At 33.7% G+C, this 23,580-nt stretch overlaps 17 non-coding genes across 17 annotated transcripts; all 17 read left to right on the top strand.

The window, feature by feature from the left end:
- Positions 1–6,673: 6,673 nt before the first annotated feature.
- On the top strand, positions 6,674–6,746 carry TRNAR-ACG (transfer RNA arginine (anticodon ACG)). The gene has a single exon. It is a non-coding gene; the product is annotated as a tRNA-Arg (tRNA).
- Positions 6,747–6,806: 60 nt separating this feature from the next.
- On the top strand, positions 6,807–6,879 carry TRNAR-ACG (transfer RNA arginine (anticodon ACG)). The gene has a single exon. It is a non-coding gene; the product is annotated as a tRNA-Arg (tRNA).
- A 193-nt stretch (positions 6,880–7,072) lies between these two features.
- Positions 7,073–7,145, top strand: TRNAR-ACG (transfer RNA arginine (anticodon ACG)). Its single transcript has one exon. It is a non-coding gene; the product is annotated as a tRNA-Arg (tRNA).
- A 193-nt stretch (positions 7,146–7,338) lies between these two features.
- Positions 7,339–7,411, top strand: TRNAR-ACG (transfer RNA arginine (anticodon ACG)). Its single transcript has one exon. It is a non-coding gene; the product is annotated as a tRNA-Arg (tRNA).
- Positions 7,412–7,471: 60 nt separating this feature from the next.
- On the top strand, positions 7,472–7,544 carry TRNAR-ACG (transfer RNA arginine (anticodon ACG)). Its single transcript has one exon. It is a non-coding gene; the product is annotated as a tRNA-Arg (tRNA).
- A 57-nt stretch (positions 7,545–7,601) lies between these two features.
- Positions 7,602–7,674, top strand: TRNAR-ACG (transfer RNA arginine (anticodon ACG)). Its single transcript has one exon. It is a non-coding gene; the product is annotated as a tRNA-Arg (tRNA).
- Positions 7,675–7,734: 60 nt separating this feature from the next.
- On the top strand, positions 7,735–7,807 carry TRNAR-ACG (transfer RNA arginine (anticodon ACG)). The gene has a single exon. It is a non-coding gene; the product is annotated as a tRNA-Arg (tRNA).
- Positions 7,808–7,998: 191 nt separating this feature from the next.
- On the top strand, positions 7,999–8,071 carry TRNAR-ACG (transfer RNA arginine (anticodon ACG)). Its single transcript has one exon. It is a non-coding gene; the product is annotated as a tRNA-Arg (tRNA).
- Positions 8,072–8,131: 60 nt separating this feature from the next.
- Positions 8,132–8,204, top strand: TRNAR-ACG (transfer RNA arginine (anticodon ACG)). Its single transcript has one exon. It is a non-coding gene; the product is annotated as a tRNA-Arg (tRNA).
- Positions 8,205–8,397: 193 nt separating this feature from the next.
- On the top strand, positions 8,398–8,470 carry TRNAR-ACG (transfer RNA arginine (anticodon ACG)). The gene has a single exon. It is a non-coding gene; the product is annotated as a tRNA-Arg (tRNA).
- Positions 8,471–8,528: 58 nt separating this feature from the next.
- Positions 8,529–8,601, top strand: TRNAR-ACG (transfer RNA arginine (anticodon ACG)). Its single transcript has one exon. It is a non-coding gene; the product is annotated as a tRNA-Arg (tRNA).
- A 60-nt stretch (positions 8,602–8,661) lies between these two features.
- TRNAR-ACG (transfer RNA arginine (anticodon ACG)) lies at positions 8,662–8,734 on the top strand. Its single transcript has one exon. It is a non-coding gene; the product is annotated as a tRNA-Arg (tRNA).
- Positions 8,735–8,792: 58 nt separating this feature from the next.
- Positions 8,793–8,865, top strand: TRNAR-ACG (transfer RNA arginine (anticodon ACG)). The gene has a single exon. It is a non-coding gene; the product is annotated as a tRNA-Arg (tRNA).
- Positions 8,866–8,925: 60 nt separating this feature from the next.
- On the top strand, positions 8,926–8,998 carry TRNAR-ACG (transfer RNA arginine (anticodon ACG)). Its single transcript has one exon. It is a non-coding gene; the product is annotated as a tRNA-Arg (tRNA).
- Positions 8,999–9,057: 59 nt separating this feature from the next.
- Positions 9,058–9,130, top strand: TRNAR-ACG (transfer RNA arginine (anticodon ACG)). The gene has a single exon. It is a non-coding gene; the product is annotated as a tRNA-Arg (tRNA).
- Positions 9,131–9,454: 324 nt separating this feature from the next.
- Positions 9,455–9,527, top strand: TRNAR-ACG (transfer RNA arginine (anticodon ACG)). Its single transcript has one exon. It is a non-coding gene; the product is annotated as a tRNA-Arg (tRNA).
- A 60-nt stretch (positions 9,528–9,587) lies between these two features.
- Positions 9,588–9,660, top strand: TRNAR-ACG (transfer RNA arginine (anticodon ACG)). The gene has a single exon. It is a non-coding gene; the product is annotated as a tRNA-Arg (tRNA).
- The last annotated feature ends 13,920 nt before the right edge of the window (positions 9,661–23,580 follow it).

Raw genomic sequence — 23,580 nt, 5'->3', positions numbered from 1 at the left:
ATAAAGAATTAAAGAAGTGTGTATAAATAATTTGAAGGCTGAAAAATATAAAAAACACAATGTTAAAAATATTTTAAGTGTATAATTAAAAATAATTATAATTACATCAATTCGTAGAAGGTATTTTGCTTCTTCGGTACAAAACGACATGTCGGGTTGGAAATTCGGGCTAGAATTTATAAATATAAATAAATTAATCTATTAAAAATGAATATATCTAAAAAATATTTACCACAAGAATTCTTTTTGTTGCTCTACCATCGCACGAATAAAAACACTGGTTTTGGTCTTAATCGCTTCGGAAGTATATAGTTCGAGAATGTCTGAATTAATTAAAACAGATCGAACGGTATGTTGTACAGTGCCAACATGTTGAATTTGATCTAACACATGAAGTTCAGACTCAAACTTTTTTAAATTCTTGTGATTCTACCACGAAATTTGACGAGTATTACATTCTTACTACTCGAAGAGAGATAAATTTTAAAGATCGCGGCAAAGAAAGTACAGGCTTTAGATGTAATTCGAAAGTACAGGCTTTAGATGTAATTCACCAAACATCTTGATTCTAGATTTCTCCTGGTAAAAATCCTTTACATTGAGATTTTATAGTTTAAGCCTGACCTATATTTTAAAAATTTAAAAATATTGCCTTTGGGAATAATTATTAATTTTGTAATACAACTAAAATTAACTAGTAATCCCTATCCTTCTTAAACAAGTTTTTTTAAATTAATAAAATCAATTATATTCAATTTTTAAACAACCTAGTACAAAATGTACTTATACAATTACCAAAAAAAACATAAAGCATTAAAGTTTAACCGATATTAGTATAAAAAAGTATATTGAAGATATGAAAATAACAAAAAGATTAAAAAATAGCCAATGAGTAGTTTGAAACAGGCAATGGGTTGTTCGATACAGGCGATAGATTGTATCCCAGATGAACTTTGTTTAAATCAGTTTTAAACAAGAAATTTTCAAGAAATTTTTTAAATAATAATTATAATAATAATAATAATAATAAAAAATATTAAAAAACTAATATTAATAAAAAAAACAAAAAGATATTTATATAACCCAATTAATTTAACCAAAAAATTTGATACCTGACAAAAAGATAAGAATAATAAAATTTCTTGAAAATGCATTGGATAAAAAAGATGAAAACAAAGGATTTTTAATATAGAGAAAAAAAGACTTTACACCAATCCCAACATTAAATTAATAAAACTAGTTAAAAAAGAAAAAGTAGATTATGAAGTATTAAAAAGAGCCTCCACCGCCTGAATTAAATTAATAAAACTAGTTATTTTGGAAAACATATTTAAAAACACTTAAACTTTTTAAAATAAAAACATTTAAAATAAAAAATATAAAACATTTCAAAAATTAATAACTTTCACCAAATAAAACAATAAAAAAAATAAAAAAAACACAAATAAAGTCTTTAAATATAATAGTCTGATGAACAATATTAGAATTTTATAAGATTTGAGTCCTATTTTTAAAATAAAATTAATTTTTTAAAATAAATAAAAAATATTGTAAATACCTTGAGTCGTAGTTGGAAAAGTTGCCGACGATCGTTTAAATTTTGATGTGGTCGAGATAATTTGCAACTAAATAAAAATATTTTTCTTAATTATTGCAATTATTTTTTTAAAATTAGTATTCCTTACTCTAAAGTTGTAACTATTTTAACTTCTTGTCGATCCAAATCATTAATAAAAAATAGAACGATCATGCCTAATTCTAAACGGATAGTATATCTCGTTAGGCGAAAGTCATTTGTTATACTTAATTGTTTTTTTTTTCCGAAAAAAAGAAAGTTGTTGTAATTGGTAGAGAATTAGAAGATTGTGTTGAAGATTCCTACGATTTCTATGCTGACGAAACCATGGGATCTTATTTAAATTTTGATATAGTCGCATATGTTTTCCAATTAAGCGTAAAATTTCTTAAGAAAACCAACCTTCAAGAGTGTTGTGTGTGGAACAGTAACCCGTCAAACTCAAAACCGTCGTGGGGACAGACAAAATTAATAGAATGAACGTCAAATAGACAAGAATTGTTATTGATTCTTCTAGAAAAAACCGTAGCAAAAACAGCTGGTGATAATTTGAAAGTTTTTTTTTATAAAGGGGCAAGCAAAAATGATTTTTTTAAAAGGTTCTACTAAGGCTTGACACTCGAGAAAGACTGTTTTCATACAGTAATTTTCAACTCTAATTGAAACTTCGTTAATTTTAAAAAGATTACAATTCCTAACTTTGCGTAATGCTAGATATTTAAGTGAAAAAGGGTTAATAGCGAGAGGATGAGAAATCTTACCAGAAACAGTCAAAACTTCGCGAGAACCCATGGTTTATAAAACGAATACGTTGAAAAACACTCTTTTTATAAGAAAAATTTCAGAATATTTAATTTTTACATCCTGATTTTAACCTGTTTTAAAATCAAGTCAAAAGACAATTTTTTATCAAATATACCCTGCAGAAATATAATTTTATCCCTTCGTTTAAATTTTATACCTCGCAGAAATATATTTCTTCCCATAGAATTTTAAAACATCTAACCCTGTAATTAACAAAATTCTTACATCTATAATCGATTTTTAAAGCAAAAATATTAAAACTCTTAGGGCGTTGTCTTTTTTGTCACGGAATTAAATATAAAGTCCTTCAAAAAAATAATTAATAATTTTATATTTTTATACATGTCTATATTTAAATTGGCATTCACAAACAATTTAAAATACCATTTACATACCGATAAATTATAACTAGGTTCTATCCTTGTAGTATTAATCACTTTAATATTCAAGGTTTTATATTTTTGAAAAAATTAATGAAAAAATAAATACTTTTGGTATAAAAGGGCAAAATTTTACTATTTAAACATAACAGGCTAAAATGGCTTCCACAAGCAATAGTCAAAACTCCGCGAGTCAAGCAGTTTCAGTTTTTGATAGGCCTGAAGAGGAGATGTTATTAGAGTCGGACGAATCGGATGGGGACTTCATTCAAGAGGTACGTAGGATGTCGAATCGCACAATCAGTGAAAGTTAAAAAAGGTGGAGTGTCTTACGAAACTAAAACTCCGAGAAAAAAAGTGAGCGACAAGGGAATATATCTAGATATTCAGATATATTCGTATAAAAACATTAAACATCTTCCCCAAGATGAACTCTGGAAGATGATTATAAAAGGGTGAAATTCTTAGCCAACACCCTATCCATGGATGTTATTCGAATCATAAACTCAACAAACAGGCTGAAAAAGATAATTGACCAGACGGAAGAAAAAATTGTTTGCCCACCCACGAAGGCAAGTTAAACTCATTAATTAATTATTCGTAATAGTAATTAGAATAATATTTTAGACCTGGAAACGAAATTAGAATATGGAAGACTCCATTGATTACTATTCGGACAGTGAATTAGACTTTTCATCTTTAAACAGTTTTAATTATAAAAAGTTTTATAAAATTAAAAAATTAAGCCCTAGAAATTCAAAAAAGTGGAAATGTAAACAACTGGATATTGATCTAGAACTAATATATTTAAACGAAATCCCCGCACATTTATTTTTTACAGTATTTGAAAAGATTCTGTCCAAAATTATCAAATACGTAAGACAAGAGGCACCAGGTTTCGATTTCCTCAGATTTGCAATTCAATCGGAAAATTTAGAACATCCAATTAACATTAAATTTATTAAAATTGATCAGTTAACTGTTTCTCGAATATTTAACCATATAGCTCGCATTGCTCAATCGAAAAAAGATTTCTTACTAGATGGAGAAATTAAATTCAGTATAATTCTTTTAAAATCCCCACAGAAAATGGGAAAAACATTTTTAGCTCTAAAAAAACAGAGACATTATCGATCTTGATGTTTTTTAAAAACTAAAACCAATTTTTACTATATAAACAACATCGACAATTTATGCGTAGCGAGAGGCCTCACAGTCGGAATAAAACTCTGTGAAATTGCCGAGTACAAAAAGAAAAAACTTCCATTAACAAGTGTTCTTAAAGAATATAGAGCCTTAACATTATTTCGTAGTAAATTACAAACTAAAGCCGCTAAGAAATTGCATGATGATGTAGGAATTGCACAAGGAGCTGTAGAAATTGGTGACATAGCTAAATTTCAATCATATTTAGCCCCAAAGTATCAGATAATAATATTTAACGCCACGGAAAATTTTCAAATTTATTTCAAGGGTTTTCCCCCTGCCGAAAATAAAATTCTACTTGTAAAAATTGGCACGCACGTTCATTTAGCTAAAAATCTACATTCCATTTGGGATGGGGTAGCTGCGTGCTTAGACTGTGAAAAAAAGTTTTATTCCACCACACATAGAAACAAGCACCACTGCTTTGACACTAGAAATATTAAATGTAAAAGGTGTTTAGGTCAAGATTTTCACAAAATTTTAGAAATTCCTTTAATTCGTTGTAAACTTTGTAAAAGATATTTAAAACAAGGTGAATGTTATAGTTTTCACCTGAAAAATGAAACTTGCAAGCTTTTCCACAGATGTGAAAAATGCTGTGTTCAATTTGAAACTTCAAAAACTCACAAATGTGAAACAGCTTGCAACTCTTGTAAAATTGAACATCCTCCAAACCAGCATTATGTTAAACAGACGACATTTAAAAAAAACCACGATCCTATGTATATTTCGATATTGAAACTATAATCGAGAATAATATGCAGAAACCTATTCTGTTAGTACACAAAGTGAAATTTTAAATCAGCCTGTGGAAACCACGGTTTTTGAAGTACAATATTGAGTAAATAACTTTCTCAATTTTTTATTTCAACATGAAACTATTTTACTTACGGATGGGAAACGGAAAAGAAAAACAATTAGACCGAAATTTACCAACCTCATCGTAATGGCCCATAATCTGAGATCTTTCGACGGAATGTTTATTATTTCTAAATTAATTAATCATATCATTCCCGAGGTTATTTACGATGGAGCCAAAATTCTTACTATTTATATTAAAGGGGTAGACATTCGTTTTGTAGATTCTTTAAACTACATTAGTGCTCCACTAAGACATTTTCCTAAAATGTTTTCTTTGCCTCAATCTAAAGGATATTTTCCCTATATTTTTTGGACGAAAAAACTTTGAATTATTCAGGACCAATTCCGGACGAAAAATATTTTGAACCCAATAAAATGAAAGAATTGGAATACAGAGAATTTAAAAATTGGTATTCACACAAACAGCTCGAACCGGTATATTGTATTAAATCAGAATCCAGAGCGTATTGTCTTTTAGATTGTAATTTATTACGCTTAGCTATGCAGAAATTTCGCATCTTATATAAAGAACTAATTGAAATTGATATCAGTAATTATGGTGGTATTTCTCTTTCTGGGGCACTTAATAATGTATTTATCGACAAGTTTTTAGAACCATATACACTATGTACTATACCGGCTATCGGTTTGGCAAGTAGACAGAATCAAAGCGAGATTGCATTAAAATATTTATCTTGGTATGAGAAGGAAAATAATTTAATTTTGCAAACGGTCAGATCCGCGGCTGGGGAACAGGCTGTAGGTTCGTATTTCGTAGATGGTTACTGTGAAAATCCACCCATAGTTATTGATGTAATGGGTGATTTCTGGCACGGTTGTCCAAAACATTTTTCTGGCTCGAGCTTTAATCCAATTATCGGAAAAACATTTAAAGAAATTAGAGAAAGAGAATTAGACCGAAAAGAATTTATTGAAGAAAATTTACCAAACCACACATATATTCAAATTTTTGAATGTGAGATATTAGACTTGTTGAGAAAAAATGCCGAGGTGAAAGAATTTTTTAATGCAATTAAAATTATTCCTAATATTAACCCTAGAGATTCTTTAGTTGGAGGGCGTGTAGAAACAATTAAGCTGTACCATGAAGTAGACCCCTTAATTGGAGAACAAATCCGATATTTTGATTTTTGTAGTCTGTATGCGTATTGCTTACAAAAAATGGAATACGGTTGTAAAAATGTTAAAGTTATCACACACAACTTTTATTATGCACCGGACGCCTATTTTGGAATAATTAGTTGTCGAATCCTCCCCCCCAGAGACATCTACTTACCCGTTCTTCCCTACCGATTTAATAAAAAACTTTATTATCCTTTATGTGGTAGTTGTGTAATAAATAATGATGAAAAATGTACCCATAGTATTGACGAACGAGCTATAACGGTAGTCTTACCCTCGGTGGAAATCTACTACTCAATAAAAGAATGTAACTACAAACTGTTAGAAATTTTCGAAGTGTATCACTATAGTATTACAACAAATTTTTTCAAACCATATATTGACATTTTTTTTAGAGCAAAAGTTAAAAATTCAGGATTTACACCCAATATTAAAACATATCAAGAACAAAAAGGGTATTTAGACGCGATATACGAAGCTGATGGAGAAAGGTTAGAGCCTGAGGAAATTGTTGATAACCCATCCTTTAAAATGCTTCTATTATTTGGTTTTTCATCATATTGTTTCTGCGTGGGCTTGTGGCGCAACGTATAACGCGTCTACCTACGGAGCAGAAGATTCCAGGTTCGAATCCTGGCAAGCTCGTTTTAAAGTTTATTTAAAACGCTTCTTTTATTTGGTTTTCATCATATTGATGCTTCAGGGGCTTGTGGCGCAATGGATAACGCGTCTGCCTACGGAGCAGAAGATTCCAGGTTCGAGTCCTGGCAGGCTCGTTTTCTCAGTTTATTTAAAACACTTCTATTATTTGGTTTTTCATCATACAGTTACTGCAAGGGCTTGTGGCGCAACGGATAACGCGTCTGCCTACGGAGCAGAAGATTCCAGGTTCGGCTCCTGGCAAGCTCGTTTGTAAAGTTTATTTAAATTGCTTCTATTATTAGGTTTTTCATCATATTGTTTCTGCGTGGGCTTGTGGCGCAACGGATAACGCGTCTGCCTACGGAGCAGAAGATTCCAGGTACGAGTCCTGGCAGTCTCGTTTCTTCACATTATTTAAAACGCTTCTATTATTTGGTTTACCATCAAATTGTTACTTTATGGGCTTGTGGCGCAATGGATAACGCGTCTACCTACGGAGCAGAAGATTCCAGGTTCGAGTCCTGGCAGGCTCGTTTCTTCACATTATTTAAAACGCTTCTATTATTTGGTTTACCATCATATTGTTACTTTATGGGCTTGTGGCGCAATGAATAACGCGTCTGCATACGGAGCAGAAGATTCCAGGTTCGAGTCCTGGCAGGCTCGTTTCTTCACATTATTTAAAACGCCTCTATTATTTGGTTTACCATCATATTGTTACTTTATGGGTTTGTGGCGCAACGGATAACGCGTCTGCCTACGGAGCAGAAGATTCCAGGTTTAAATCCTGGCAAGCTCGTTTTTTCTGTTTATTTAAAACGCTTCTATTATTTGGTTTTCTATCATTTAGTAACTGCAAGTGTTTGTGGCGCAACGGATAACGCGTCTGCCTACGGAGCAGAAGATTCCAGGTTCGAATCCTGGCAAGCTCGTTTTAAAGTTTATTTAAAACGCTTCTTTTATTTGGCTTTCATCACATGATGCTTCAGGGGCTTGTGGCACAATGGATAACGCGTCTGCCTACGGAGCAGAAGATTCCAGGTTCGAGTCCTGGCAGGCTCGTTTTTTCAGTTTATTTAAAACACTTCTATTATTTGGTTTTTCATCATACAGTTACTGCAAGGGCTTGTGGCGCAACGGATGTCGCGTCTGCCTACGGAGCAGAAGATTCCAGGTTCGAATCCTGGCAAGCTCGTTTAAAAGTTTATTTAAAACGCTTCTTTTATTTGGTTTTCATCATATTGATGCTTCAGGGGCTTGTGGCGCAATGGATAACGCGTCTGCCTACGGAGCAGAAGATTCCAGGTTCGAGTCGTGGCAGGCTCGTTTTCTCAGTTTATTTAAAACACTTCTATTATTTGGTTTTTCATCATACAGTTACTGCAAGGGCTTGTGGCGCAACGGATAACGCGTCTGCCTACGGAGCAGAAGATTCCAGGTTCGGATCCTGGCAAGCTCGTTTTTAAAGTTTATTTAAATTGCTTCTATTATTAGGTTTTTCATCATATTGTTTCTGCGTGGGCTTGTGGCGCAACGGATAACGCGTCTGCCTACGGAGCAGAAGATTCCAGGTTCAAATCCTGGCAAGTTCGTTTGTTCAGTTAATTTAAAAAGCCTCTATTATTTGGTTTTCCATAATATGTTAACAGCAAGGGTTTGTGGCGCAACGGATAACGAGTCTGCACACGGAGCAGAAGATTCCAGGTTCGAGTCCTGGCAAGCTCGTTTTTTCTGTTTATTTAAAACGCTTCTATTATTTGGTTTTCTATCATTTAGTAACTGCAAGGGTTTGTGGCGCAACGGATAACGCGTCTGCCTACGGAGCAGAAGATTCCAGGTTCGAATCCTGGCAAGCTCGTTTTAAAGTTTATTTAAAACGCTTCTTTTATTTGGCTTTCATCATATTGATGCTTCAGGGGCTTGTGGCGCAATGGATAACGCGTCTGCCTACGGAGCAGAAGATTCCAGGTTCGAGTCCTGGCAGGCTCGTTTTTTCAGTTTATTTAAAACACTTCTATTATTTGGTTTTTCATCATACAGTTACTGCAAGGGCTTGTGGCGCAACGGATGTCGCGTCTGCCTACGGAGCAGAAGATTCCAGGTTCGAATCCTGGCAAGCTCGTTTTAAAGTTTATTTAAAACGCTTCTTTTATTTGGTTTTCATCATATTGATGCTTCAGGGGCTTGTGGCGCAATGGATAACGCGTCTGCTTACGGAGCAGAAGATTCCAGGTTCGAGTCCTGGCAGGCTCGTGTTCTCAGTTTATTTAAAACACTTCTATTATTTGGTTTTTCATCATACAGTTACTGCAAGGGCTTGTGGCGCAACGGATGTCGCGTCTGCCTACGGAGCAGAAGATTCCAGGTTCGAATCCTGGCAAGCTCGTTTTAAAGTTTATTTAAAACGCTTCTTTTTATTTGGTTTTCATCATATTGATGCTTCAGGGGCTTGTGGCGCAATAGATAACGCGTCTGCCTACGGAGCAGAAGATTCCAGGTTCGAATCCTGGCAAGCTCGTTTTAAAGTTTATTTAAAACGCTTCTTTTATTTGGCTTTCATCATATTGATGCTTCAGGGGCTTGAAGCGCAATGGATAACGCGTTTGCCTACGGAGCAGAAGATTCCAGGTTCGAGTCCTGGCAGGCTCATTTTTTCAGTTTATTTAAAACACTTCTATTATTTGGTTTTTCATCATACAGTTACTGCAAGGGCTTGTGGCGCAACGGATGTCGCGTCTGCCTTCGGAGCAGAAGATTCCAGGTTCGAGTCCTGGCAGGCTCGTTTCTTCATATTTTTTAAAAAGCTTCTATTATATGGTTTTCCATCATATTGTTACTGTGAGAGCTTGTGGCGCAATGGATAACGCGTCTGCCTACGGAGCAGAAGATTACAGGTTCGAGTCCTGGCGGGCTCGTTTCTTCATATTTTTTAAAAAGCTTCTATTATATGGTTTTCCATCATATTGTTACTGTGAGAGCTTGTGGCGCAATGGATAACGCGTCTACCTACGGAGCAGAAGATTCCAGGATCGAATCCTGGCAAGCTCGTTTTAAAGTTTATTTAAAACGCTTCTTTTATTTGGTTTTCATCATATTGATGCTGCAGGGGATTGTGGCGCAATGGATAACGCGTCTGCCTACGGAGCAGAAGATTTCAGGTTCGAGTCCTGGCAGGCTCGTTTTTTCAGTTTATTTAAAACACTTCTATTATTTGGTTTTTCATCATATTGTTTCTGCGTGGGGTTGTGGCGCAACGGATAACGCGTTTGCATGGAGGATTCGCGTTTGGTTTTTTGGAGAGTGCGGTTCGTTTTTCTTTGCTCTCCTCGCCTGCTCGCTAAGCCTTAGTTTCGGTTATTTTTCTTACAATTTGTTTGCTTAATTTATAATTTACTAATCCACGCAGTTTTTTTTTCGGTTTCCTTGCCCTCCTGGGTTTTCGTCTGAAATCCAGGATGGATATTTTTAAACGCTCTAACTTTTTAACCTGCACTAACCAAGATATAACAGAAGAAGATGTTATTACGGCGATCCACCTGGCTTTTGGGTTGGAGGCCATCTCGTCGGTTGTTCCAACTACAGGAGGTTTTTTTGTTACGTTCGTCACTGTCAAGGACGCCGAGGTCTGCGTTTTGCAGGGAATTGATATTAATGAAGAAGTCTATGCCGTGTCGAATGTTGCTGTTAAGGTAGTGGTAGCCTCTTTTTTTGGTTTACCGGAATTTGTTGCTGACGAGGCTTTGATGGAGAAATTGCGTAGTATGGGCTGTGATTTAAAGGGAGAGATAGTATGGGCGAAGAATAAGAAGAATATTTACACGTGAGTTCGACGTGTGAAGGTGGCGTTACCGGAAGGGGTTTCGTCACTTCCCTATCGCATTAAACTTAAGGACATGATGGGGGTGGAGTCCTTTTACGAAGTCCAGCATGATCGCCAAGGCCGGGTCTGTAACGAGAGAGAAGGGTGTCTATCTGGTGATTGAGAATTTCATTCTCAATCACCAAATAGACACAAAGCTGTAGCTTGGCTCCCGCCGTTCACCCGCGCCTCTCCCGTTCCTCCCCCACCCGCGCCTCTCTCTCAATCACCAGAATTTCCAATCACCAGAATTTCCAATCACCAGAATTTCTATTCACCAGATTCTCCCGTTCACGGGTTGCTTTCCCCCAACCCCCATTCACTGGATACTTTATATCTCGTTCACCAGCTCCTTTCCCCCATTGCTTTCACCCCTTCTAATCACCAGTTGCTTTCCCCCATCTCTAGGCAATAAAAACAACCATAATTGTTATCTCTCATACTATCGATCCCAATCGCTAGAAATTGGCTTTTTCCCCATTCGCTATAAATCGCAGCAGTTTGCCAGAATTAGTTTTATCTCTCCGAAATAATTAATGTACCCAAAATTGGACCGCCAGTTTATTATTCTTTTTAGGGGAATCTCTATGGGAGTTTAACATTACAATAAAGCTAAAAGGTCCAGTTTGGGGTACATTTGGTCCGAAATGGGGTACATAGGGCCGAAAATGGTGACTTTGGTCGTTTTTGGGGTACATTTGGTCCATTTTGGTCCATTTTTGGGTACATCCCTGCTTTCCCCCATCCCCATTCTCCAAAATTAGTTTTCCTCGCGCAGATATCTGGAGATTAGATTTTTACCCGTTTGCTTATCGCTTTCGAACCCCTTAATTTCTAATCTCTAGGCAATAAAAACAAGTTATTTACATTTAATTTTTTATTTTAGAACTTTGTTTTACATGTTAGTAGGTACTATCAGATATTCCATTAGATGGTTATCTTGTACATTACACAATTAAAACAAATTAAAGTAGTTAAGTTTACAGGCATTTAAATGGGGTGAAACGATCTCCTGCAACTTAATTTAATTAAAAGTTCTAACTCACGTATTTGTAGTGTTTAGCAACAGTATCGTCTGACATCAGTGGGACAGTTACAAACGTCTTCTTCTGGTACAGGTGAGAAGCTTTTGTCAGAGACCGTAGTTGCTTTTGGCGTCGGGGGAATGTCCCATTCTAGCGAAAGGTACTTTTTTTCCGATGGTGAATTATCCCTAGCCGGACAGTTTGGAAAGAATCTAGCATGTTCAAGTTCTGGTACGTCTCCTGATTTCCATCCTTCTAATACGCCATGGCATTTGTAACATCGTACTTCATCGCCCCGCTGAATATAGTAGAATCCAGCCTTCGCTAGTTGCTCCTTAGTGACGTGCGGATTTTTCCAGTGACGAAACGTTTCAAGTCGATACACTTCAATGTCCATAGCTGATCTAGACCAAATACGTTCTATAGTTTCAAATGATACATTCTCTAAGCCTACATTTACCCCTAAGTCTACTAAACCTAATTTTATCAATATGGTTAAATTTCTACGCTAAAATTATCAATATAAATGCTTTTTTCAATATGCAAATTGTTTTAAATATGTCTAAAAATATAGTCTATTACCAAGAAAAAATAGTTACTTACTTTATGGGTAGAAATCCTTTGTCAAGCTGTAGAAAAGACTGAGCGAACCGTCAGCAGGTCTTTACTCGTCAATGTGCCGTAGAGAAATGACGCACGGAAGATTAATTTATTCCTATCTTGTTGAGAATAATTCATCACGTGATCTAAACTTCATATAACCCTCAAATTCTATTGGCTGTCTCTCTCTGACAGTTTAAACTGCCTCTAATGATTGACGGCACATATTTACCCACTTGAGTATTTGGAAAAAACCCTTTGCTACTCAAGGAGAGTTTTGGAAATACCACGTTGACGATATCAAAATCGAGCTCTCACTTGAAAATGTTTACGGAAAACAATCCTCTTGGAAAATTGAGTTACGTAGAAGATTGCTAAAAAATGGCTATGTGTTAAGTTTTTTTCAATAATGAGTCTTATTTTTTTACATTTTTAAAGTATTTATTAAGAGTGAAAAATCCTATGACTACACTGACGGCATATCTTAAGTACCGGTGGAAAAATCCAGTGCTCAAAGTTCAGTTATCTTATTAAACGTGCGCGTGCACAGAAAAATGAACGAGTCACGTGATAGTAACTTAATTTCTACGCTAATCTTACCCCTACTAGACCTAATTTCTGTCTAATACATTTCCAATATATATATATAAAAGAATGCCTAAAAATTTCATTTTAAATATAATAAAATAGCCTAGCTGATTATTATTATTATAACTTACTTTTCAGCGTGACCTTCAATGACTATTCCCAATGCTAAGACTCTTTATTGAGATAACTAAGAATTGATTCCCATGACTACCCTGACGGCATATCTTAAGTACCAGTGGAAAAAAAAATCCATTGCTCAAAGTTCAGTTATCTTATTAATCGGGTGCGCGCGCACAGAAAATGAAAGTCACGTGAGAATCGGTACGTCACTGAAAATAGTGGAAGTGTCATCACTAGAGTTCTTTTATCAATATATTTAATTAAGGATTATTTCAAAGTTTAGATGGCGCCATGGTTCTCAAAGCAGTGATATTAAAAGATCTCAACGGGTGGAATTGGAGAAACGCTAAAAATATTATCGACATATTCATTCTCCCTAAGTATAAATAAATAAATAAATAAATAAATACATTCTTGGCATAGTAGTAGGATTTTAAGAAAAAAATTAAATACGGAAAATCAATTATTTTATTTTAAAGGTTTTGTGATTTCTCACCAAACAATTTCAACATCTTCAATGTAGGCTATCACATCAGGGGCATCTCAAAAATCTTTTTCCTCTGATCTCCTAGTTTCTGCCTCTGTCTTTAGTATTTATAAATATTTTCCTATCCATAAACCATTTCCTAACTGGTGGACATTGATAACACTAAAAGTTTACTTATAATAATATGCTGAAATACATTTTCCAATACGCAAAAAATTAAAGCTAAACCTAAAAACCTGTAAAGTGTAAATAGTTAAGACTAAATTTCTAAGCCTAGCCCATGAAAGTACATTTTCCGTAAATCATATCCTAACATGAATGCATTTGTTTTTTTTTAAAAATATGCTAATTAATTTCGTAAACAAGCATAAATTTTAGTTCGCCCTTCCTCCAAAATATCTAATAGAGCTAGTACATTTTCGATAAATATACATGTTCTTGGGGAATAAGAGACGTTTTTTATCAAAGTAAGCCAAGTTTAAAGCTTATTGTCATTGGTTCCATAACAAAAACCACATTCGGATCAAAATAAATTTATTTATTTTATTTTTATACAGATTTTGTTTTCATTTTTTTTTTGGCCTTAATTTCAATTTTGGGAGTCGGTACCCGTTTCACCGAAGATGAAGATGCTTCGTTTTATTCAGCGTTGGGTAAATCGCCGTGTAAAAAAACATCTAGCATTGCATTAACTTTTTCCTCGTCCTCGTCCGAGACCCCTACAATACGTCTCTCGATCTATAAAGTAAAGAAATCAAAATAATAAGCTAAAAGATAATCCATACCTTCTATTCACTAGTTCAATTTATCACTGTCTCATATATCCACTATCGTACATACATACATTCATACACTAACTTACTAACGCTTTAGTCTCCGCAAGTTTTTATGTTGTATAATCAAAGTTTTGAATCGAATAATAATAATAATAATAATAATTAGATCAAAACAAATTTCAAGCTTACGTTAATGTATTCCCTTGAGTGAGGGCCCAATCTTTGAAAAATCTTCTCAATGACGACATGGGTAGCTAGATGGACGTCGATGTAACCTTCGTCCTCTTGCAGGTTCAATTCACGTAAATACCAGTTTTTATATTTTCTTAACATTATTTCTAACGTTCTAAACGAAAATTGTTTTTCGTTTGGCATATCAGGCTTAAAAGAAAACCTAAGAACTGCTTTAGTTACACGCATATCCACGTTATTTTCCATAGCTAATATTTAGCCCTTAAACTTGCTCGTAATTACGAAGAATGTAAAAATGTAGAATGCTCGCTCCTATATTTATGCCAAATCAGAAATCACTTGAAATAATAACTTCATTTGGTACTTAAAAAACGGTGAGAGGTGGGAGGAGGGGTTTGGTAATTTATAAATTTTTATAATCAAATGTACCATAGCAAAAGTATATAAATAATACAAGAAGTGCACTAATTATTATTTTCGCTCGCCAGGTAATTTCGTTTGATTTCCGTTTCGCACGGACGCAGATAACATGGTAACGCGACTACAGCGAACCGATAAAGCTAATTAATAAAATATTGTCAACCATTTGATATTAGAAATGTTAAAATAAAACTTTTACAGATAAATCTAATTTATAAAATATTGCCAATTGAGGGTTTGCAAGTTAGTTTGATTATAGGTTTTGAGTGTTAGAATAGAAATAACGCTAAATACAGGGTTAAATTCAATTCAAAATAAAAGACCATGACAATAAAAAATAACCTTTAAAATATAAATCGCGAAGAAAATGAAGTAACGCGACTTTTAAAATTAGTATAAAATGTTTAATCCCTCTGAAAACGTGAAAATTCATATAGGACAAAACCCAAATACATGTTTACTGAGCTTAGCACTCTACTTTTTCAATCCTCTATTCTCAATGGTGGCCCCTATTTTTACCATCGTCTGCTTCGTAAACTTTATGGATGCATTTGAAGGGCTCAAATTAAGCTAAGTGGGTACACTTCTTGTTTAATTTATATACTTCTAACCATATTAAAGTATCAATTTTAATAAAAGGAATTCAACTTAAGTGTTGTTTTGCTATCTGAAATTCGAAAACAAAGAAGGTAGTACAGGGGTACTTAAGTTGATTTTAATATATTTTTTAGAAATAACTTAAGTATACAGCGAAATAATCATTAGTGGTATCTAATTTTTTAAGTGCCCACATACTTCTCATCTCGTATAAAAGAGGGTCATTTTTGTATTATAAAACCATTCCATTCCTGAAATCCGCTACAGGAAAAAAGTTGATTAAGCTAAGCAATTTACGAGCGACGTCCTAGCGTACTTGTAATTAAGAAAGTAAGTACTTAGTTTTACGATTTTGCTTAAAACTATGATTTTAAATCGATAAAGTGAAACACGTAAAGTGTCCCTGACCAAAATTGTTTCACAAACATCTGTACCGTTTAATAAGATACGAGTATGATAACGATTTCTAGAGCCCTATGTTCGATAATGATTCATTAGGAAAATTTGAATATAGTTTAAATTTTTAATTACTTATTTTTTGGTTTGACTACCAATTTGGAGGACTACTGTTTTGATTTTGATATAACTAAATTTGATTGGTTTTCGAAAAGTTTTCTCTTCTACCCCCAGCCCCCAGTTTATAATTATGATGTCAGTTGTAAATTGTTTTTTTCGAGTATAAAAAGGGTAAACAGAAAAATTGAGAGATAGTATTAAGAAAACAGCCAATTCGAATTGTTTCGGAATCGGCTCGAGGGACTAAGTACGTAGATATACGTCAATTGTAAATTCTAAACTTTGTATATATATTATATTCAATCATTCATTCTTACTAATTTTATAGTAATGGATCCTATTTCCATAACTTTGGCCTCGGGAAATGAGTACGTCGGTACGACAACCGAATCTATGATTTGCTTTCACTGCGGCGAATGTACGGAAGAATTGGCAGTAAGAGGCGGAGGACTCTTCTTTTGCTGGGGTCGAGAGTGCGCGCATTATCAAATGGGAGTAATTTTTCGACATGGTAATGTCTATACCAAACACATCCCAGGGCATCTTATAAAGGAGTTCCCGCCCCATCTCCGCTGTACGTACTGTGGAAGAAGAGGGTCGAAGAGAAGCCGTCGACGGGAGGAGTGCTCAGCGTTCGATTTCATGGGATGCTGTCATTACCCTAAGCCTCCCATAGACCGAACTGTAGTTCGTTTTATAAATAGATAAATAAATAAATAAAATTGCGAATAATTTACAAATAAATGTCTATTGACTTTTCTTCATCCTATAATATAAGTTTATTCCTAAATTTTTAAGCTTATTACAATAAGATTTCTTTAAGAGAGAGAGAGAGAGAGAAAAGAATTGCTTAAATTAGGAAGTAATAATGAATCTATTGAATCCAATGTAAAGAAAATGCATCAAGATATTAACTTGGAAAATCCAAAAGATGATTCACCAGTAAGTAGTATTCAGTTTATTAAAAGTCATAAACAAAAACCGACTGATTACGGTGCATCAAGATATAATATTTGTATATCTTCGAAAAAAGGTGAATCATTAAACATCAACAATGCGGTAATTTACTTATAATATATTTTATATGAAAATAATTAAAGGTTTTATAAATGATAAATTATATTATAGATTATAGGTGGATCTAATAGCAAAATAGTATACGTCCAGGTAAAGTATTGTTTTATTTAGAAGTTTAAATATTAAGTTAATGGTTTATTTTAGAATAACTATATGTTAAATGATTTATTTTAGAATAGCGTTGATACATATGGTGGTAGGACAACATTAGAAAGTAGGTATATTGATTTAAAAAAACTATCGATTAATTAAACATTTTAATAATATTTTTACATAGCTTCGATAGTATCCAGAGATTGTACGATTGTTATTACAAAATGAAACTAATTTATTTTATAATAAATATAGGTAGTAAAATGCTGCAAAAACCTCTGACTCTACGTTCAATACGTTAAAATAGATTACAATACGTAAATATAGGTGAAAAAATACTAGAAAAACACGCATACTATTATTTTTTTTTAATTTTTGGAAATACACAACATCCACCAGTTACTTCGCAATGACGAACTGGCTGCTCTCTTTGTCCCAGGAGACATGACCAAGAATTGGCAACAGGTGGCGCAAAAAATTACGCCTTGATTTATACGGAACACGTAATTTTTTGCGCCACCTGTTGCCAATTCTTGGAAGTACGAGTCTTTTCCGTACTTTGCCAACTCATTGGTCATGTCTCCTGGGACAAAGAGAGCAGCCAGTTCGTCATTGCGAAGTAACTGGTGGATGTTGTGTATTTCCAAAAATTAAAAAAAAATAATAGTATGCGTGTTTTTCTAGTATTTTTTCACCTATATTTACGTATTGTAATCTATTTTAACGTATTGAACGTAGAGTCAGAGGTTTTTGCAGCATTTTACAACCTATATTTATTATAAAATAAATTAGTTTCATTTCGTAATAACAATCGTACAATCTCTGGATACTATCGAAGCTATGTAAAAATATTATTAAAATGTTTAATTAATCGATAGTTTTTTTAAATCAATATACCTACTTTCTAATGTTGTCCTACCACCATATGTATCAACGCTATTCTAAAATAAATCATTTAACATATAGTTATTCTAAAATAAACCATTAACTTAATATTTAAACTTCTAAATAAAACAATACTTTACCTGGACGTATACTATTTTGCTATTAGATCCACCTATAATCTATAATATAATTTATCATTTATAAAACCTTTAATTATTTTCATATAAAATATATTATAAGTAAATTACCGCATTGTTGATGTTTAATGATTCACCTTTTTTCGAAGATATACAAATATTATATCTTGATGCACCGTAATCAGTCGGTTTTTGTTTATGATTTTTAATTAACTGAATACTGCTTACTGGTGAATCATCTTTTGGATTTTCCAAGTTAATATCTTGATGCATTTTCTTTACATTGGATTCAATAGATTCATTATTACTTCCTAATTTAAGCAATTCTTTTCTCTCTCTCTCTCTCTTAAAGAAATCTTATTGTAATAAGCTTAAAAATTTAGGAATAAACTTATATTATAGGATGAAGAAAAGTCAATAGACATTTATTTGTAAATTATTCGCAATTTTATTTATTTATTTATCTATTTATAAAACGAACTACAGTTCGGTCTCTGGGAGGCTTAGGGTAATGACAGCATCCCATGAAATCGAACGCTGAGCACTCCTCCCGTCGACGGCTTCTCTTCGACCCTCTTCTTCCACAGTACGTACAGCGGAGATGGGGCGGGAACTCCTTTATAAGATGCCCTGGGATGTGTTTGGTATAGACATTACCATGTCGAAAAATTACTCCCATTTGATAATGCGCGCACTCTCGACCCCAGCAAAAGAAGAGTCCTCCGCCTCTTACTGCCAATTCTTCCGTACATTCGCCGCAGTGAAAGCAAATCATAGATTCGGTTGTCGTACCGACGTACTCATTTCCCGAGGCCAAAGTTATGGAAATAGGATCCATTACTATAAAATTAGTAAGAATGAATGAATGAATATAATATATATACAAAGTTTAGAATTTACAATTGACGTATATCTACGTACTTAGTCCCTCGAGCCGATTCCGAAACAATTCGAATTGGCTGTTTTCTTAATACTATCTCTCAATTTTTCTGTTTACCCTTTTTATACTCGAAAAAAACAATTTACAACTGACATCATAATTATAAACTGGGGGCTGGGGGTAGAAGAGAAAACTTTTCGAAAACCAATCAAATTTAGTTATATCAAAATCAAAACAGTAGTCCTCCAAATTGGTAGTCAAACCAAAAAATAAGTAATTAAAAATTTAAACTATATTCAAATTTTCCTAATGAATCATTATCGAACATAGGGCTCTAGAAATCGTTATCATACTCGTATCTTATTAAACGGTACAGATGTTTGTGAAACAATTTTGGTCAGGGACACTTTACGTGTTTCACTTTATCGATTTAAAATCATAGTTTTAAGGAAAATCGTAAAACTAAGTACTTACTTTCTTAATTACAAGTACGCTAGGACGTCGCTCGTAAATTGCTTAGCTTAATCAACTTTTTTCCTGTAGCGGATTTCAGGAATGGAATGGTTTTATAGTACAAAAATGACCCTCTTTTATACGAGATGAGAAGTATGTGGGCACTTAAAAAATTAGATACCACTAATGATTATTTCGCTGTATACTTAAGTTATTTCTAAAAAAAATATTAAAATCAACTTAAGTACCCCTGTACTACCTTCTTTGTTTTCGAATTTCAGATAGCAAAACAACACTTAAGTTGAATTCCTTTTATTAAAATTGATACTTTAATATGGTTAGAAGTATATAAATTAAACAAGAAGTGTACCCACTTAGCTTAATTTGAGCCCTTCCAATGCATCCATAAAGTTTACGAAGCAGACGATGGTAAAAATAGAGGCCACCATTGAGAATAGAGGATTGAAAAAGTAGAGTGCTAAGCTCAGTAAACATGTATTTGGGTTTTGTCCTATATGAATTTTCACGTTTTCAGAGGGATTAAACATTTTATACTAATTTTAAAAGTCGCGTTACTTCATTTTCTTCGCGATTTATATTTTAAAGGTTATTTTTTATTGTCATGGTCTTTTATTTTGAATTGAATTTAACCCTGTATTTAGCGTTATTTCTATTCTAACACTCAAAACCTATAATCAAACTAACTTGCAAACCCTCAATTGGCAATATTTTATAAATTAGATTTATCTGTAAAAGTTTTATTTTAACATTTCTAATATCAAATGGTTGACAGTATTTTATTAATTAGCTTTATCGGTTCGCTGTAGTCGCGTTACCATGTTATCTGCGTCCGTGCGAAACGGAAATCAAACGAAATTACCTGGCGAGCGAAAATAATAATTAGTGCACTTCTTGTATTATTTATATACTTTTGCTATGGTACATTTGATTATAAAAATTTATAAATTACCAAACCCCTCCTCCCACCTCTCACCGTTTTTTAAGTACCAAATGAAGTTATTATTTCAAGTGATTTCTGATTTGGCATAAATATAGGAGCGAGCATTCTACATTTTTACATTCTTCGTAATTACGAGCAAGTTTAAGGGCTAAATATTAGCTATGGAAAATAACGTGGATATGCGTGTAACTAAAGCAGTTCTTAGGTTTTCTTTTAAGCCTGATATGCCAAACGAAAAACAATTTTCGTTTAGAGCGTTAGAAATAATGTTAAGAAAATATAAAAACTGGTATTTACGTGAATTGAACCTGCAAGAGGACGAAGGTTACATCGACGTCCATCTAGCTACCCATGTCGTCATTGAGAAGATTTTTCAAAGATTGGGCCCTCACTCAAGGGAATACATTAACGTAAGCTTGAAATTTGTTTTGATCTAATTATTATTATTATTATTATTATTCGATTCAAAACTTTGATTATACAACATAAAAACTTGCGGAGACTAAAGCGTTAGTAAGTTAGTGTATGAATGTATGTATGTACGATAGTGGATATATGAGACAGTGATAAATTGAACTAGTGAATAGAAGGTATGGATTATCTTTTAGCTTATTATTTTGATTTCTTTACTTTATAGATCGAGAGACGTATTGTAGGGGTCTCGGACGAGGACGAGGAAAAAGTTAATGCAATGCTAGATGTTTTTTTACACGGCGATTTACCCAACGCTGAATAAAACGAAGCATCTTCATCTTCGGTGAAACGGGTATCTCTATTAGATATTTTGGAGGAAGGGCGAACTAAAATTTATGCTTGTTTACGAAATTAATTAGCATATTTTTAAAAAAAAACAAATGCATTCATGTTAGGATATGATTTACGGAAAATGTACTTTCATGGGCTAGGCTTAGAAATTTAGTCTTAACTATTTACACTTTACAGGTTTTTAGGTCTAGCTTTAATTTTTTGCGTATTGGAAAATGTATTTCAGCATATTATTATAAGTAAACTTTTAGTGTTATCAATGTCCACCAGTTAGGAAATGGTTTATGGATAGGAAAATATTTATAAATACTAAAGACAGAGGCAGAAACTAGGAGATCAGAGGAAAAAGATTTTTGAGATGCCCCTGATGTGATAGCCTACATTGAAGATGTTGAAATTGTTTGGTGAGAAATCACAAAACCTTTAAAATAAAATAATTGATTTTCCGTATTTAATTTTTTTCTTAAAATCCTACTACTATGCCAAGAATGTATTTATTTATTTATTTATTTATTTATTTATACTTAGGGAGAATGAATATGTCGATAATATTTTTAGCGTTTCTCCAATTCCACCCGTTGAGATCTTTTAATATCACTGCTTTGAGAACCATGGCGCCATCTAAACTTTGAAATAATCCTTAATTAAATATATTGATAAAAGAACTCTAGTGATGACACTTCCACTATTTTCAGTGACGTACCGATTCTCACGTGACTTTCATTTTCTGTGCGCGCGCACCCGATTAATAAGATAACTGAACTTTGAGCAATGGATTTTTTTTTCCACTGGTACTTAAGATATGCCGTCAGGGTAGTCATGGGAATCAATTCTTAGTTATCTCAATAAAGAGTCTTAGCATTGGGAATAGTCATTGAAGGTCACGCTGAAAAGTAAGTTATAATAATAATAATCAGCTAGGCTATTTTATTATATTTAAAATGAAATTTTTAGGCATTCTTTTATATATATATATTGGAAATGTATTAGACAGAAATTAGGTCTAGTAGGGGTAAGATTAGCGTAGAAATTAAGTTACTATCACGTGACTCGTTCATTTTTCTGTGCACGCGCACGTTTAATAAGATAACTGAACTTTGAGCACTGGATTTTTCCACCGGTACTTAAGATATGCCGTCAGTGTAGTCATAGGATTTTTCACTCTTAATAAATACTTTAAAAATGTAAAAAAATAAGACTCATTATTGAAAAAAACTTAACACATAGCCATTTTTTAGCAATCTTCTACGTAACTCAATTTTCCAAGAGGATTGTTTTCCGTAAACATTTTCAAGTGAGAGCTCGATTTTGATATCGTCAACGTGGTATTTCCAAAACTCTCCTTGAGTAGCAAAGGGTTTTTTCCAAATACTCAAGTGGGTAAATATGTGCCGTCAATCATTAGAGGCAGTTTAAACTGTCAGAGAGAGACAGCCAATAGAATTTGAGGGTTATATGAAGTTTAGATCACGTGATGAATTATTCTCAACAAGATAGGAATAAATTAATCTTCCGTGCGTCATTTCTCTACGGCACATTGACGAGTAAAGACCTGCTGACGGTTCGCTCAGTCTTTTCTACAGCTTGACAAAGGATTTCTACCCATAAAGTAAGTAACTATTTTTTCTTGGTAATAGACTATATTTTTAGACATATTTAAAACAATTTGCATATTGAAAAAAGCATTTATATTGATAATTTTAGCGTAGAAATTTAACCATATTGATAAAATTAGGTTTAGTAGACTTAGGGGTAAATGTAGGCTTAGAGAATGTATCATTTGAAACTATAGAACGTATTTGGTCTAGATCAGCTATGGACATTGAAGTGTATCGACTTGAAACGTTTCGTCACTGGAAAAATCCGCACGTCACTAAGGAGCAACTAGCGAAGGCTGGATTCTACTATATTCAGCGGGGCGATGAAGTACGATGTTACAAATGCCATGGCGTATTAGAAGGATGGAAATCAGGAGACGTACCAGAACTTGAACATGCTAGATTCTTTCCAAACTGTCCGGCTAGGGATAATTCACCATCGGAAAAAAAGTACCTTTCGCTAGAATGGGACATTCCCCCGACGCCAAAAGCAACTACGGTCTCTGACAAAAGCTTCTCACCTGTACCAGAAGAAGACGTTTGTAACTGTCCCTCTGATGTCAGACGATACTGTTGCTAAACACTACAAATACGTGAGTTAGAACTTTTAATTAAATTAAGTTGCAGGAGATCGTTTCACCCCATTTAAATGCCTGTAAACTTAACTACTTTAATTTGTTTTAATTGTGTAATGTACAAGATAACCATCTAATGGAATATCTGATAGTACCTACTAACATGTAAAACAAAGTTCTAAAATAATCTCCAGATATCTGCGCGAGGAAAACTAATTTTGGAGAATGGGGATGGGGGAAAGCAGGGATGTACCCAAAAATGGACCAAAATGGACCAAATGTACCCCAAAAACGACCAAAGTCACCATTTTCGGCCCTATGTACCCCATTTCGGACCAAATGTACCCCAAACTGGACCTTTTAG

This window comes from Leiobunum rupestre, chromosome 3 (assembly GCF_980474605.1).
Source record: "Leiobunum rupestre chromosome 3, qqLeiRupe1.1.hap1, whole genome shotgun sequence".
Classification (NCBI taxonomy): Eukaryota; Metazoa; Arthropoda; class Arachnida; order Opiliones; family Sclerosomatidae; genus Leiobunum; species Leiobunum rupestre.
This window is presented reverse-complemented; position numbering and strand designations above follow the sequence as displayed.